The sequence below is a fragment of the Pollicipes pollicipes genome, unplaced genomic scaffold (genome assembly GCF_011947565.3).
Source record: "Pollicipes pollicipes isolate AB1234 unplaced genomic scaffold, Ppol_2.1 Scaffold_6686;HRSCAF=7923_pilon_pilon_pilon, whole genome shotgun sequence".
NCBI lineage: Eukaryota > Metazoa > Arthropoda > Thecostraca > Pollicipedomorpha > Pollicipedidae > Pollicipes > Pollicipes pollicipes.
In genome coordinates, this window is record NW_023596921.1 from 35,633,696 (window position 1) to 35,648,106 (window position 14,411).

The window sequence follows — 14,411 nt, forward strand, 5'->3', positions numbered from 1 at the left end:
GGCGGCTGCCCACTGACCACCAACAGGTAACAAGGCTTGCCAGGGAGTAAAACGAAGGCAATTCGCATGCTGAGGTGTACCGGACTGCGAGCAGCGATCACAACATAACATGTGGTGGCGGACAAAACAGACATCATTTGTCTTCCTTCCTTACCATATTCGCCCCTGCGCATTAAAGTCCTTACCCTCCCCCCCCCCCCCACCCACTGTCTATTCGGCGATGCCGGGGCCAGAGGCGGCAGCTGCGACGGCCGGCTCCCGGCCGGCCAGCAGCCTTACCTCCATCGGCAGTGGCACGGGCAGGATCTCGTCTTCGATGAAGTCGGTCAGGTTGGTGACGGTGCTCATCAGCAGAGCCAGCTCCAGCTCGCTGGCACGCACCTCCAGCTCGCTGCTCACCTGCTCTCGGATGTTGATCTGAGGGACGAGGCCAGAGCCAGTCAGTGGCGAGTACGTCAATCACGCGCGCGCCATTCCAACAAGGACTTTAATGTGCGCAGGGGCGAAGATGGTAAGGAAGGAAGACAAATGATGTCTGTTTTGTCCGCCACCAAGAACATGTATGTTGTGATCGCTACTCGCAGTCCCGGTACACCTCAGCATGCGAATTGCCTTCGTTTTACTCCCTGGCAAGCCTTGTTACCTGTTGGTGGTCAGTGGGCAGCCGCTCCGCACTGGGCTCATGCACCACCGGTGGGTGTGGCACGCTGGCTCTCACAGAGCCCGACCCCATGCCACCCCTCCCTCATGTCATGCCTGCTCCTCCACCGATCGCCCCGTCGCCGCAGCTGCACCTGGAGCGTATCAAGCTGCGCCTCACAGAAGACCGGCGCCCAACATCACGAGCCCGGGCGTGGTGCCCTCGACCTGCGCCTGCCAGCCGTGCACGTCACGAGGGACGGCGCCGGTGTGTTCACCGTCCAGCAGCCGACGCCAGGTGAGCGGAGACGGCCCACGACCAGCGACACCAGAGGTGGCTCGGGCAGAGTGTGTTGGAGGGCACGCTTGCTCACCGTCCAGCAGCCGACGCCAGGTGAGCGGAGACGGCCCACGGCCGGCGACACCAGAGCTGGCCCGTAGAGTGTGTTGGAGGGCACGCGTAGATTAGTTATAGGCTCATCACAGAGCAGGGTTAAGATGATCTTGCGCCATGCGTTGAGCGAGGTTTGTGTGCTGCCATGCACGCATTTCAGTGGACGGAATTTCGCTGTGCCGGTGCTGCGTGCGGTGTGACCAGCAGTCTCGCTTTAAAATGTGTGTTTGGTTGTAAGAAGGTAGTTGTGAACATCAGCACAGATCGCATGGCTGCTTCAGCTGATGCATTCGTCTACGTTCCTGGAGAGTTTTCCATCCTGAAGCAGACTCGCTACGTGGCTGGTGTGCTCGAGAAACCGATGCTGACTGGTGAAACTTGTGACGAGGTGGCGAACAAATGCTTCGAGCGGCGACACAGGCGTCCGTGACGATGGCGCGCGGCCGCGCTGACCGACGCGTCTGCGGCGGCAGGTGGCGCTGGCGCCGGCACCGGTCCCTCCGGCTCCCGCTCGCTGGTGGACGTCGCCAGCTCGTTCAACAACCCTGCGTCAGGCTCGGAGGGCGAGCTGGGCCGGCTGCGACGGCGCTGCCAGCTGCTGGGGACCAGCTGGAGCAGCGGCGCGGTTCCGAGCAGCGGCTGAGCCAGCTGACCGCGCTGGAGGCCAGGTGAGACTGCCGTCGCCGCTGCCGCCGACGTCGCCGGACTGGCCGCGGGCGCCCGCTGGTGGCGCGTCGGCCGATGGTTCAGGGGCTGGGTCGGTCAGTGGTGCGCTGTGGGGATGAGACAGTGTGTGATATTTTTGGGTGGGGATGTTGTTTCGGTTGGGTGCTCAGCCAGAGAGGTCGTCTCTTCGACCTGTTTTGGCGCGACCCCACCATCTGGCTGTGTCTCTTTGACCTGGCGTGTTGCGACCTTGGTCTGGTCTGATGATGACCTGACTGACCTGACCTGACCTGACCTGACCTGACCCGCGTACTGCCAGGTGTCGGGAGGCCGAAGACGAGGTGCTGGGCCTCCGTGAGGAGAAGGAGGTGCTGATGAAGACGCTGAGCTACCTCAAGCAGGAGTTCCTGCGGTTGGACACGGCGCACAGCCGACGAACCGACGCCAAGTAGCGCCGACTGTCCGCCCGGCCGCCGCCCCCGGCGACCCCCACAGGGGCGCGGGCCGCGCCTGCCCGGCCCGCGCCCGGCCAGTCACCCCATCGTCTGCCGTCTCCGCTGCCGCCCGCTGTCGGGCTAGTGTTCAACGCGGCGGAGGCGGCCCCTGTTTTTGTAGCGCGTTTGCCCTTGTGATATGTTGGCCCGCCCTCTGTCGGGCGCGGCCCGTCGTCACGCGAGTCTGTTCGGCGGCCAGTCGGCGAACCTCGCGCTGCGTTACGTCGGTGCAATATGCTTTTATCGATACTTGATCACGCTACGTTCAACTCCCGTCTTCCACGGTCGCGCTCTACGCGGGGCTGGGTTCGGCGGCGGCGTCGACGCAGCCGGCCGCCGTTCGGCTCCCCTTCTGTGATATATTGTTGCGTTTGTTGGCGCCGTTGCCTGTCCGCGGAGCCGGCGGCTGCCCGGCCGCGGGCGCACCGCCGTGCTGGGGCGACACTCCGGGGGCGGCCGTCTGTCGACAGCTGCCGGGCGGCCGCTGTGGTCCTCACGCCGCCGCCGGCAGCCGCTGTGGTCTCACGTCGCCGCCGGCCCTCGCCGGCCCCCACCGCACCTATGCAACGTGGATTGTTGTCGCACCTGCACTGGTCCGCTACCGTACGCTGTTTAACGCTTGATATTTGTACGCTGTGCCTGCATTCATATCACAGTGTTGGTTCGTAGTGTGTGTCGTGTATTTATCCATTATCGAATAAAGTGTGTTTAACTACCGCTCCGATCGAACTGTGTCCACTGAGCAGTGGGGAATGTGGCACGAGCCCCCCCCCCCCCCCCCCACACCACAGCATGCGACCTTGTCGTACTGCTTGGCGGTCATTTCAGAATGCGAGGCCCCACTTAGACGAAGCACCTTTTGACGGCAATCATCTTCATATCTTTCAGTGGGAGGGGAAACAGGTAGCTGTTCACTGGCGTCGGCAGCAGAGCATTGTATTAGCAGGCTGGATGGTTCGTTTTTAATTGCAGATAAAAAAACAAGTAATCTACCACAATACCCAAAATCGCAGTTGTGATGTGATTCAGACGGTGGCCAGCTGGCCCCAAGCTATGTGTTCATCAGCGATGGACGCCTCGTGTCATGACTATCCTGCCACGCTGGAGTCCGGATCATGTTTCGCACAACATTCGGGCAATCATCTTTGTGTGGACAAGCTTGTGATCCCAGCAACGTCCACCGACCGGCCTGGTCAATCCGCTCTTAGTCTTGGAGACCAGGCTGGTACCCCGTTTTACAGTAGTACGCTTCGGAATCGTGATTCTGCTGAAGTAGGTTTTACGAGACTAGAAGTTTGGCGTATTTCAGTCCCCCTCTGTGTTATCAAGGCGCACACATCCCACAAAACACACGAGCGTCACGAGACGCTCCAGCACCCATAACACAGATTACAATGACCCTGGTGTGGCAACAGATGCCCTTCGGTCCGTGCGAGCAAACCTGGTATGATAGACTCGCGATCACTGTGCCATCGACAGTTGCCTCTGGTGATCAGGGTACCATCGACAGTTGCCTCCGGTGATCAGGGTACCATCGACAGTTGCCTCCGGTGATCAGGGTTCCATCGACAGTTGCCTCTGGTGATCAATTGACAGTTGCCTCTGTTGATCAGGGCACCATCGACAGTTGCCTCTGGTGATCAGGGCAACCATCGACAGTTGCCGCGATCAATCCGCCACGGGGCGGGGAGGGCAGGCGTCGGCCGGCCCTGTCGCCCGCATCCACATTTGGTGGTCCACATTTGCATGGAGTTTTGAACTGAAGTAGCCATCTTGAAGACCATCCGATGCAGTTCACGGACCTGCTTTTCTTAAGACCTAAACCCTTCTAGTTTCTGAGTTAAACGCCCGCGGGCAGGCGCATACTTTTCAGGGATTTTTTTCGAGTTCACTCGGGCATTCATGACGCCATGATAACGCTCTTCAGATTCTACCATGCACCGATCTAGACCATGCATGCTGTTGGCCATGCGGCGACCAAGGGCAAATAACATATGACGCCGAGTTTTTTCATATTTGGCGTTCGTGAGCATGAATTTCGAGACATAACGGCTGTCAACCGGCTCTCAATCAATGCTGTGCGAGGTACGAAAACGCGTTAAAAGACTGGCATATTGATGTGCATATCTACTTAACAGAGAAATTGTGTTGTTGTGAGTACCCTTTTGTGAGTAAATTGTGAGTACCCTTTTCCACCTAAAAGTGCAACAATACTTATGAGTGAGCGTAACTTATCACATCTGATGTTTTCTTAAATACCTTCAAATGTGGAAGATTCCCTACAAAGGCCCTGTACAAGCCAGAACCGTCACGGTGAGTGACAAGGTCACTGACACCGCGCCAGCCTGGCGCTCGAGCAGTCACCGCCATTGAACCTCACCGACGAGTACCGGTGACGATCCTGGCTCCGAGTTGATCTGCCCCTGGCACTCCTAGGTGCCAGGGGCAGTGCTAGGTGGCACTCCTCCCTAGGTGACATGCCGCAGCTCCGCCACAGTCCGAGGGGCAGTACAGAAGATGGAGGGGGCTACGGGGCTCCGGGCATGGGGCTCCGGAAGACATGTGACTGGATAAGAAGTTCACGAACTGCGGGTGTTAAGTGGCGACGAATTTTATAAGAGTAGAAAAGGGTGGAGTTGCATTTTTTGACAACATGGGATGAGTGCATCTCACAGAAAAGGATACTTTCAATAGCAGTTTCCAGCATCTTCACGGACGGCGAAGGGCTCAACTCGTGTCCCACAATATCGGGGTGAAAAGATATGGTTTTCTTCATGCATTGCTGAGTGCCAAGAAGAGGCAGAGTTGTTTCGGTGGGATTCAGTTAATGGGGTTGGATGTGAAGTGGGATGAAATCACTTGGCTGGTTTCCTCCTGACGGGGTTTTAAAACAGACAATTGGTCCGGATGAGCGGAGTCTAGCAGTCAATTGTCGTCGGCATAGGACACTAGCCGTCCGCGAGGGCGGTGAAATGAAAGGCCGTTAGTGAAGATGATGAGGATAGGGCCGATCGAAAATCCCTGAGGGATCCCGTGAGTCAGCGGAAAAGAGAGAGGGGACCGCATCTCACCACCTTCTGCCGACCAGCATGGTGGCCCTCAAGCCATTTCGGATCGATGCCATATCACTGCAGCTTAATCAGGGACACCGTGGTCGACACCATCCAAGGCACGTACGTCGCTCTCCAGTGTTGCTGATAGATATAGCTGGTCCTGAGCTTTCACCAGAGTATGTTTTTCGTGTCCGCCCCTTCCTGCCATGGTGAGAGACAGGCGACGCCACGTACTCGCGGCAGCTGAGTGCGTCGTTAAGTCCCAATGTCACACACAGAGTGTGTTTCTCTGGAAATATGCGTCTAAGATGGCACACGTCTGTGAAGAAAATGTTTCATATCTGACGATATTCAAGGAGGCATGATACTTGACACCAAATAGCTATCCTACAGCTGTTGATACTCTTTGTAAGTAGACTGCTCTGCATGGTACTGCATGACTGGTCCAGATAATACAATATCTCTGTTTAGCAAAAATTATCCCTAATATATCATCGTTTGATCACGTCTTCGTGTAGACCTTCAAGACCGCTATTTGAGTTCAAAATCCCCGAAATAAATGTGGAACACTCCCTTTGAAACTGTTTTAACTTTTAAAGGGCACCGCATAGAGCATGTGCTTTAAAGCTCACGAATGGCGTGCATCATTCATTAGTTACATGAGATTGCAAGATTGATGCCCATTCATTTACTCGTTCCTTCAGAGATCGATTTCCGTCGATTGGAAGACGACTCTGTGCTGCTCCGTTCCGTTGAAACATGACGTCAGGGAAAGACCTTAAGAGGCAAGGTTGTATGTGCTCAATGAAGCATATTAATGTGACACGGCCATAGTAAGGCAAATCTATCAAATCCTCAAAGTAGCTGACACGGTGCTGGTCAGCCACTCGGCGTGAGGCCCCTGGTAGCATCTCTGACAGCTAACGTATCTGATGCATTGTATACATGATGTATATATATGATGTATATAACGTATTCGTAAGCTTGTTGCCTTGTTCTCAGTGTGCTCTCGCCTGGGGTCTCGGCAGCTGGGGCATTTGCATACGTGGTTAGCCGGCTCCAACGTTTGGCGCCGTGCCAGTGCGGCAGCCAGCCGCCGGCGGCGGCTCTATCGCTGGGATCGCTGACCGGTCTGTCTGTGTGTGGACCGTGCACCGTCGCCAACGTGCCGGCTCATAACGCCGATCGACCGCTCGCGTCGCAGCGCCGAGGGCCCGTCTGTTGTCATCCGTCACCAGGGTATCGCCGGCGGGCCTCGCAGGAGCCGCGGCGCCGCGACGACACGAGAGCGAACGAGCGCTGCGAGGGACGAGCGCAGATCAAGGCCGGTCACCGGGCACAAGGAGCGGCCGGTGGTCGCCCGCAGCCAGGCTGCAGCCAGCAGACGTGTGAGTGTGGAGCCCACGCCGGCTGCAGTGCTTCGCGGCTCTCCGCTGCCTGTCCGCCGCGGCTTGGACGTGCTCTCCCGCCACGCAGGCGTGACCAGCGCAGCAGCGGCGTGTGAAGCGCCCTGCCAGCGACATGCTGCGTGTGCCGCTGCTGCTGGCCGTGACGTGGGCGCTGCTGGGCCGCGGCCGGGCCCGCTACGAGCCCACGTGGGAGTCGCTCGACACGCGGCCGATCCCGGCCTGGTACGACGAGGCCAAGTTCGGCATCTTCCTGCACTGGGGCGTGTACTCGGTGCCCAGCTTCGGCGACGCCTGGTTCTGGCAGCAGTGGCGCGGCGACAAAGACAAGGCGCACGTCGAATTCATGCGGCGCAACTACCGACCGGGCTTCACGTACGCCGACTTTGCGCCCGCAGTTCACGGCCGAGTTCTTCGAGCCGGATCGCTGGGCGGACCTGTTCGCCGCCGCCGGCGCGCGCTATGTGGTGCTCACCACCAAGCACCACGAGGGCTTCACGCTGTGGCCGAGCAAGTATGCCTGGAGCTGGAACACCGTCGACACGGGGCCGAAGCGCGACCTGGTTGGCGACCTGGGGCGCGCCGTGCGGAACCGCACCAACATCCGCTTCGGCGTCTACCACTCGCTGTTCGAGTTCTTCAACCCGCACTGGTTGGCGGACAAGGCGAGCAACTTCACGCAGAACACATTTCCGGCGGCCAAAACGATTCCGGAGCTGTACGAGCTGGTGTACGGCTACGAGCCGGACGTGATCTGGGTCGGACGGCAGCAGCCAGGCGCCCAGCTCCGACTACTGGGGCAGCAAGCAGTTCCTCGCCTGGCTCTACAACGACTCGCCGATCCGCGACCGCGTCGTCACCAACGACCGCTGGGGCACGGACTGTGGCTGCAAGCACGGCGACTTCATCACCTGCCACGACCACTACAACCCGGGCGTGCTGCAGAAGCACAAGTGGGAAAACTGCATGACGGTCGACCGCTACTCCTGGGGCTACCGGCGCGACATCTCGCTGGCCAGCATCCGCTCGATGGAGGAGCTGACCCGCGAGTTGGCCGAGACGGTCAGCTGCGGCGGCAACCTGCTGCTCAACGTGGGCCCCACGCACGACGGTCGCATCGTGCCCATCTTCGAGGAGCGGCTCCGCCAGATGGGCCAGTGGCTCAACATCAGCGGCGAGGCCATCTACGCGTCGCGTCCGTGGGTGCACCAGAACGACAGCGTCACGCCCGGCGTGTGGTACACGCAGCGCGAGGGTCGCGTGTACGCCATCGTGCTGGACTGGCCGCCGGCCGGCCGTCTGCGCCTGGGGAGTCTGCGCCTGCGGCAGGCCAGCGGCCGCCTCACACTGCTGGGATTCGACGGCGGGCCTCTGCAGTGGCGCCAGCGGCCGGGCGCGCCGCTGCTGGTGCAGCTGCCGCCGCTGGAGAAGGTCAGCGCCCGCTGGGCCTGGGTGGTGCGCGCCGAGAACGCCGTGGCGCCGGGGAGACGACGACGCCGCGGGGGTAGACCGGTCAGGGGAAGACGCTGTCCAGCTGGCGGGAGGCGACGGTGCCGGTAAAACCTCCGAGTTTCTGAACGAGATAACGCTCCGGAAGTTCTCCAGCTACAGACAGACCGCCGCCTTCTGGCAGAACACTGTCCGCCGTCGGAGACAGCTCGGCTGGGAAGAAGGCGCCCTCCAGCAACGACGCCAAACCCGGAGACTGATGCGGTATGGTTACGGCCGCAAACCTTGGCATGGACGAGCCTTTCTGCGTACACGAAGAGCGATCTCCAACCACGCACTTAGATATTATCTAGATGAGAGGTCAAGCAACGTTGAATTTGCTCTGAACTCCAACAAAGCTGCTTAGTATATATGAAAAACGTTTGGTGGAGGGAAAGGTCGTGGATCCTTTGGCGGCCTTTGCTTGGCTATGATCCTGGCTCAAGCCCATTATCACATAACAACCATGGGCGCCTGGTCTTTGAGCTTGTCGCTTGCTGTGCAACTTATGGCGTAGGAGTGATATTACTTACATGGCGAGCGGCGTGTTTTGGAACTTTAAATGAAGGGCTGTGATAACCAACCATAGTGAAAGCCAAAAATCTATATTGTCCCGCTGTCACGTAGACAAAGCGTCACAAAATGTTAACAATCTAACGGTACGGTAGCGGTACAATGTTGGGTGATGGTGCATAATAGCTTACAGCTTGCCTTGGGAGCAAGCGTTCCGTGTGTTTATGGCATGACGGCATTGACCAAACCAAAAAGCACACTGTTGCGACGATGCATTGCCCCGCAAGTAGCTTACTTGACTTTCTCGCGAATTGTCACAGATGCTACGTTTTTATGTACCGACCCGAGCACTCAGTCCGTACTCATTGGGAGCGTGCTTGCTCCACAAATAAATCATATTATAATGTATGCTGCCTCATCTTGGGCTTCGGTTTCGCCCATGAATAGATCGTCGGAGGTAGTACACGATAGGTAGTCGGAATCTTTGAACAGCCAGCATGATTTGAATTAAGTCACGTTGGTACCTGAGCCCAACCCCATTTCATGTGACAAGTTGAATGGGAGAGATGGAGTCTGGGTCCGATGACTGAGATTCATCGATTTATTGCCATTTATCCCTCATCAATCCGAATCTGGAATCGATTCCGAAGCCCTGACGGCTCAGATTAGCGCCAGCTGGTTGGTTTATCCGATATGACTAGATTTATCACATTATGTCGATTACGCATTTAGTTACTTGGCGCGGGTATCTATCACCTGTTCGAGAATGTCCACGTACTTCAACTAAATGCCGTTTGCAGAGGTCCATTCGGAACAACTTTGGGTTCTGAACGTCGTTTTAGTCCGATTGTACGGAAGTACTATGAATGCAAGACCCTTTCGGGCTTTCAGAATGTGAAGTGGTTTGGCTGCACTGCATTTTCAATAGATATGTAATACCATAAATAGTATTGTATAGGTGGCGTTAATTACCTACGTCATTTGCGACCAAATATTTGATAGCCTAACTTTTGGATATAAAAATGCAGCAATGTAAACATACGAGCACTAGCTTGACGCGGTGTGCGAACCCATGATTAGAGCTGCCTCAAAATTTGCATGCGTATGCTGCAGCCGCGAACTGCAAGTAGCAGACAAGTTTGGTCGCTCTATCCTCATTATCGACACACTCTACCCAACGTCCGAAGCCGGTCGAAAGCGAAGCCTTCGGATGGGGTTTGCTTCCCTCGGATTTGTCGCTTCCTCTGAGATCTCAAAATGTACGAGTGCATGATTTACACAGCAGGAATACTCTCTTTGAACTAGTTTGTGCGAAACTTTTACATCTTCAGGCGAACCATCGAGTCAAATAATTAAATTAGTTTTTAATTAATGCAAAGAAAGATAGCAGCATACTTTAACAATATGACGTCAGTTAACCTTATCATGTCATAATATCGAAGTATGTTGGTATCTTGCATTAATTAAAAATGCTGGTCGCAGCCTTATATCGCGTGTTCATTCTACAAATAGCGATGGACTTTGCGTACCGTGTATATTTTGTCATTACCTGAGGCCTGGTGCTACCACTTTTTGTTTTACCCGTGCCCCTGTTACCCATCCATGCTACGCTTTACCCCGTGCGCGCACATATGTCAGTCAGTGTTAACAAATCAGTGGCCAAAGTGTTCTAATGTGTAATTCGTTCTCGCTGAGCTCCGATTGACTACCCCCCCCCTTTCCCCCACCCCTTCCTAAGAAAATGATGAGTGGGTGCCTGTAATCTTCTTCACACCGGCCACTCAGGCTCGGCATGTCGGAAGGGGTCTGTAGACACCAAGCAGAGACGGAGTCAGGCCACCTCGACGCAACTGTTGAGCGGCCGACCGCCCTGTATGAGATATCAATGCTCTAAATGTGTGCGAAGGACGCCTTCAGGTCTTATCAAATTCTGTTGGCAGGCCTGCATCACCATTGTTTAACATGTGCGTCAGTGTCACCTGGGCAGGAGTGGCCCAGCCTAAAGACCAGTGAGAAATGTCATGATTGGCTACAGCATGTTAAATTATTCCTAATTGCCCACTTCTCCATCATGTTGCACAGGGGCGCAGCCAGGGCTTTGGTAAGATGAGAGCGGGGGGGGGGGGGGTACAAGGATGGGAAAAGAACTTCCGGATGGTGAACCCCCCCCCATACACACACATACACACACACACACACAAACGGATTTGACGACTTTATCTCAAGGGCATAGGATTTTTTTCGGTTCATTTCTATGTTTAATTTAGTCATTTGGAACAGAAGCCTGCGAAGATACCAGAAGCAATCCTGTTCTTATTTGGAGTCATTAACTCAAGGAAGCGGGGGCGTTAAACGACTGCATGGAGCAGAATGCCGCCATAAGTTACACGGATTCTTTCTAGGCCGATAAAACACGGAAGTTTCGTCAATTTCCTCCGGATTCTATAGAGATATTGAGGACGCCATGTGAACGTTGACGATAGAAATGAGGTCAAAATTTGCGTAAAACGATTATTTGACCAACACATGTGCATCTGAGTGTTCAACCCCCAGGTCAGAATCGATTATCGAAAAGTTATATAACATAGTTTTGAGCATGCGCGGTCGCAAGTCAGACACAACAACTTTTACCCCATTCCCAGTCTTACAGACTGCGTGGGTCGCGCGGCGTCGGCCTGCTAAAATTGTATTAAACAAGGCAACCGCAGAAACATTTCGAAAAAAGCCTATTTAGAACAACAACGCTCACGGGTATTTGAATCTATCTCGTGTTTTACAGAGTACAAAAGGCACGCTTATACATGTGCGGCGTGTGTACCGGTCTCTGACGTCACTTCTCGCGAAAATAGACGAAGATAGGTGAACAAGTTCACACAACTTTAAGCCAAGCGCCAAGTCAGTCATGGCCATGCAGAACTGGTTGCCAGTCAGACAAGAAAAAAGAGAGTGAATAATGTATCGTCCGTAGACCTAACTACCGCAGAAGTTTGTCTTCCAGCGAAAGTCCTAACTTGGCACAGACGCAACGTCTAAGGACATTTTATTTCAGGTAGAGGAAGGAGTTGAGTGTTTTGCATGTGACCAGCGGTGGAAAGACTACATCTCAAAATTGCGTGATGGTAGCAACACACTGGTACTGCGACTGCACAGGGCCAACTTCAACAACAACTTCAACACGAGGTTACCACCAGCTTCAACAGATGCCACAGCAGTACCATCGAGACTGGCGAACGGACCTCGTGACGTCTGTGGAGGCAGACGCAGAAGATGGTAACGAAGGTCAGCCGCATCCAGGTCGTATTCCGAATCTGTCGTTGGGATTTCCAGATATCGGGATGAACTTTCCTGGACCTTCGAGTAAGGATGTAGAAGTTAGCGTGCATAAATTAAAGCATGACGTTCTGCGCACGTTCAAAAGGCAAAGGCAAACTAAAGGTCACTGCAGATCAGCGGAACCTCATCAGAGACCTTAGCAAAAATGATGATATAATGGTTTAGCAGAGCGATGAGTGTAAGGGTGTTTTAATCTTAGATAAGGTAACTTATGTGAACAGAGCTCAGGTTATACATACAGACGGAGACAGTCACGAAAAACTGAATAGGAATCTAGTCCCTCAGGTAGGGGCTAAGGCAAAAGAACGCTGAAGAGTACAGGTAGCGCGAAACTTTATGACAAAACCATTAAAGTTTTAACGTTTAGATACAATACAACACCTGTGTTCAATTGGCTGCATCAGTACCATAAGTCTGCAGTGCCCTTTAGACCCGTGATATTTCCGTGAGGTCATACTGAAAACACTTCGTGTCTTTTGGAGGCAATACTCAACCAACCCAGGTTTTGCTGTTGTTTTCTCCACGCATCTGTGAGCCACAGACTTTTTAAAAAGGTTTCCAAACATTCATAAGTAGAATAGTTACCAGAGGGCAGTATTTTCTTCAGTGTAGATGTTGTCAATTTACATGACAATATACCAATCAATGAGGCTATCGCTGCCGTGAAAGCTAAGGTAGACTAACATTTCCATGGAGTGTCTTTAGGATTGTGTCTTCTCGTTCGGAGATGGTTACTTTCGACAGAAATTGAGCATAGCAATGGGGAGTCAATGCGCTGATCCTCTGGTGGTAAAAGCTCAGACCAAGTTGGCCCTGGCCGGCAGCCAAACCGACTTTCCAAGCTAGATGCATCGATGATTATGTTGGGGTATGGACGGGCGGACAACATGCCCTGAGTGATTTCTAGAGCTCATGAACAATCAGCATCCAAGTTTAGCCTTTACGATGGAGCATACAGGGGACGGAGAGGAGTCCCACATTTGGACACACTAGTGACGGTAAAACGGAGGGGCAACCGCACAAGGTTAGAAATGGAGCCCTTTATCAAGCCAACCAACTCTGGTATAATTCTGCACTGCGAATGTGCATGCCCAACTTCCCCCAAGCATAGTATAATTCGCAACGTGTCCTATCGTGATCTAAGCAACTCACTAAAGTAGTGAAAAAGAAAAAAAGAGTCTAGATAACATACGGAACTTGCTGATGGGCAATGGCTATTCTCCATGATTGATAGGTAGAATGTTGGAACAGGTCAAACAATCTAGAGTACGTGGGGGATGGATGGTAGGAAACGGGAGCACGCTCCGTCAGGCAACAGATTCTTAATACTCTTTGCATAGATTAGTACTTGCCTTGGAAAATCAAGCATAGGATTAGAAAATCAAAACTGCGCGTACGCATAGCTTTGAAGAATGACAATGAGTAGGTGGTGAAAAATCTTTTATCTCGAAGGCTAAGTGCCTAGGGGGCAAAAGGTGCTCTCTATTTATGCCTGGGTTTCGAGGGGTTTTGCGCACGAAAAAGGTTGAAATCCAGGGAGACACGGACCCGTTACCCCTTTTAGGAGCCTAAAGTCATCTACAAAGCACAGGCCTGTCCAGGCAAAAGAATAAGTAAAACTTGTATTATTAGAAGTTGGCGACAGACCTAAACATACAGGACTTACCATGACCGATCATGCGAATGTGATTAGTGCCTTGATGTGTGATGCGTGCTAGCTAGCTGTTCTACCTTTATATGGGGTTTTGAACTGAAATAGCCGTGTTAAGGACCCTTTGATGCAGTTCACAGCCATGCACTTTTTCAGACCCAAAACCCTCTGGCTCCTGAGTTACACGTCCGCAAAAGTGGGAAATGTTTGTGGGGAGACTTTTTAAAGCCACATTGTCGTTGATGTCGTCATAGAAACGTCATACGATCGCCGTCATTTTACAGGCTGTTCTCAATTTATGGTCAAAAACAGCACGGCCGCCGATTCATTCGCGAAAGCAGTGATGCGGCACGTATGATACAATTAGTAGAAGATGATGGCTGTCAGTAAGATTTCGCTGCTGAGTGTGTGTCGCGAACGTAAGCGTGAGCACTGTCGGGTTGTACAGCACTCGTCAACGGAGCATTTTCCTTGTTTCTATGGAAGGGAAAAAAGAACGGCACTCTCTCGAATGGTATAAAAAAGAACACGCGACGGCAACTCTGTCGTTTTTCTCCTGCTGCCGTATTTCCCCTTCTTCTACTGACTCATTTTTTACAGACAGCTGGGTTGGCGCATGTGCACCGGAGCAATATACATATATGTATGTATATATATATATATATATATATATATATATATATATATATATATATACATATATGTATATACTACGAGATATCCAAGACACACCTGATTGACAAATTAAAATATTGAACACAAAATTGGGTCCTT

General features: G+C 53.4%; 1 pseudogene; it reads left to right on the plus strand.

The window, feature by feature from the left end:
• Positions 1 to 6,767: 6,767 nt before the first annotated feature.
• On the plus strand, positions 6,768 to 8,286 carry LOC119108239 (alpha-L-fucosidase-like; annotated as a pseudogene).
• Positions 8,287 to 14,411: the final 6,125 nt, after the last annotated feature.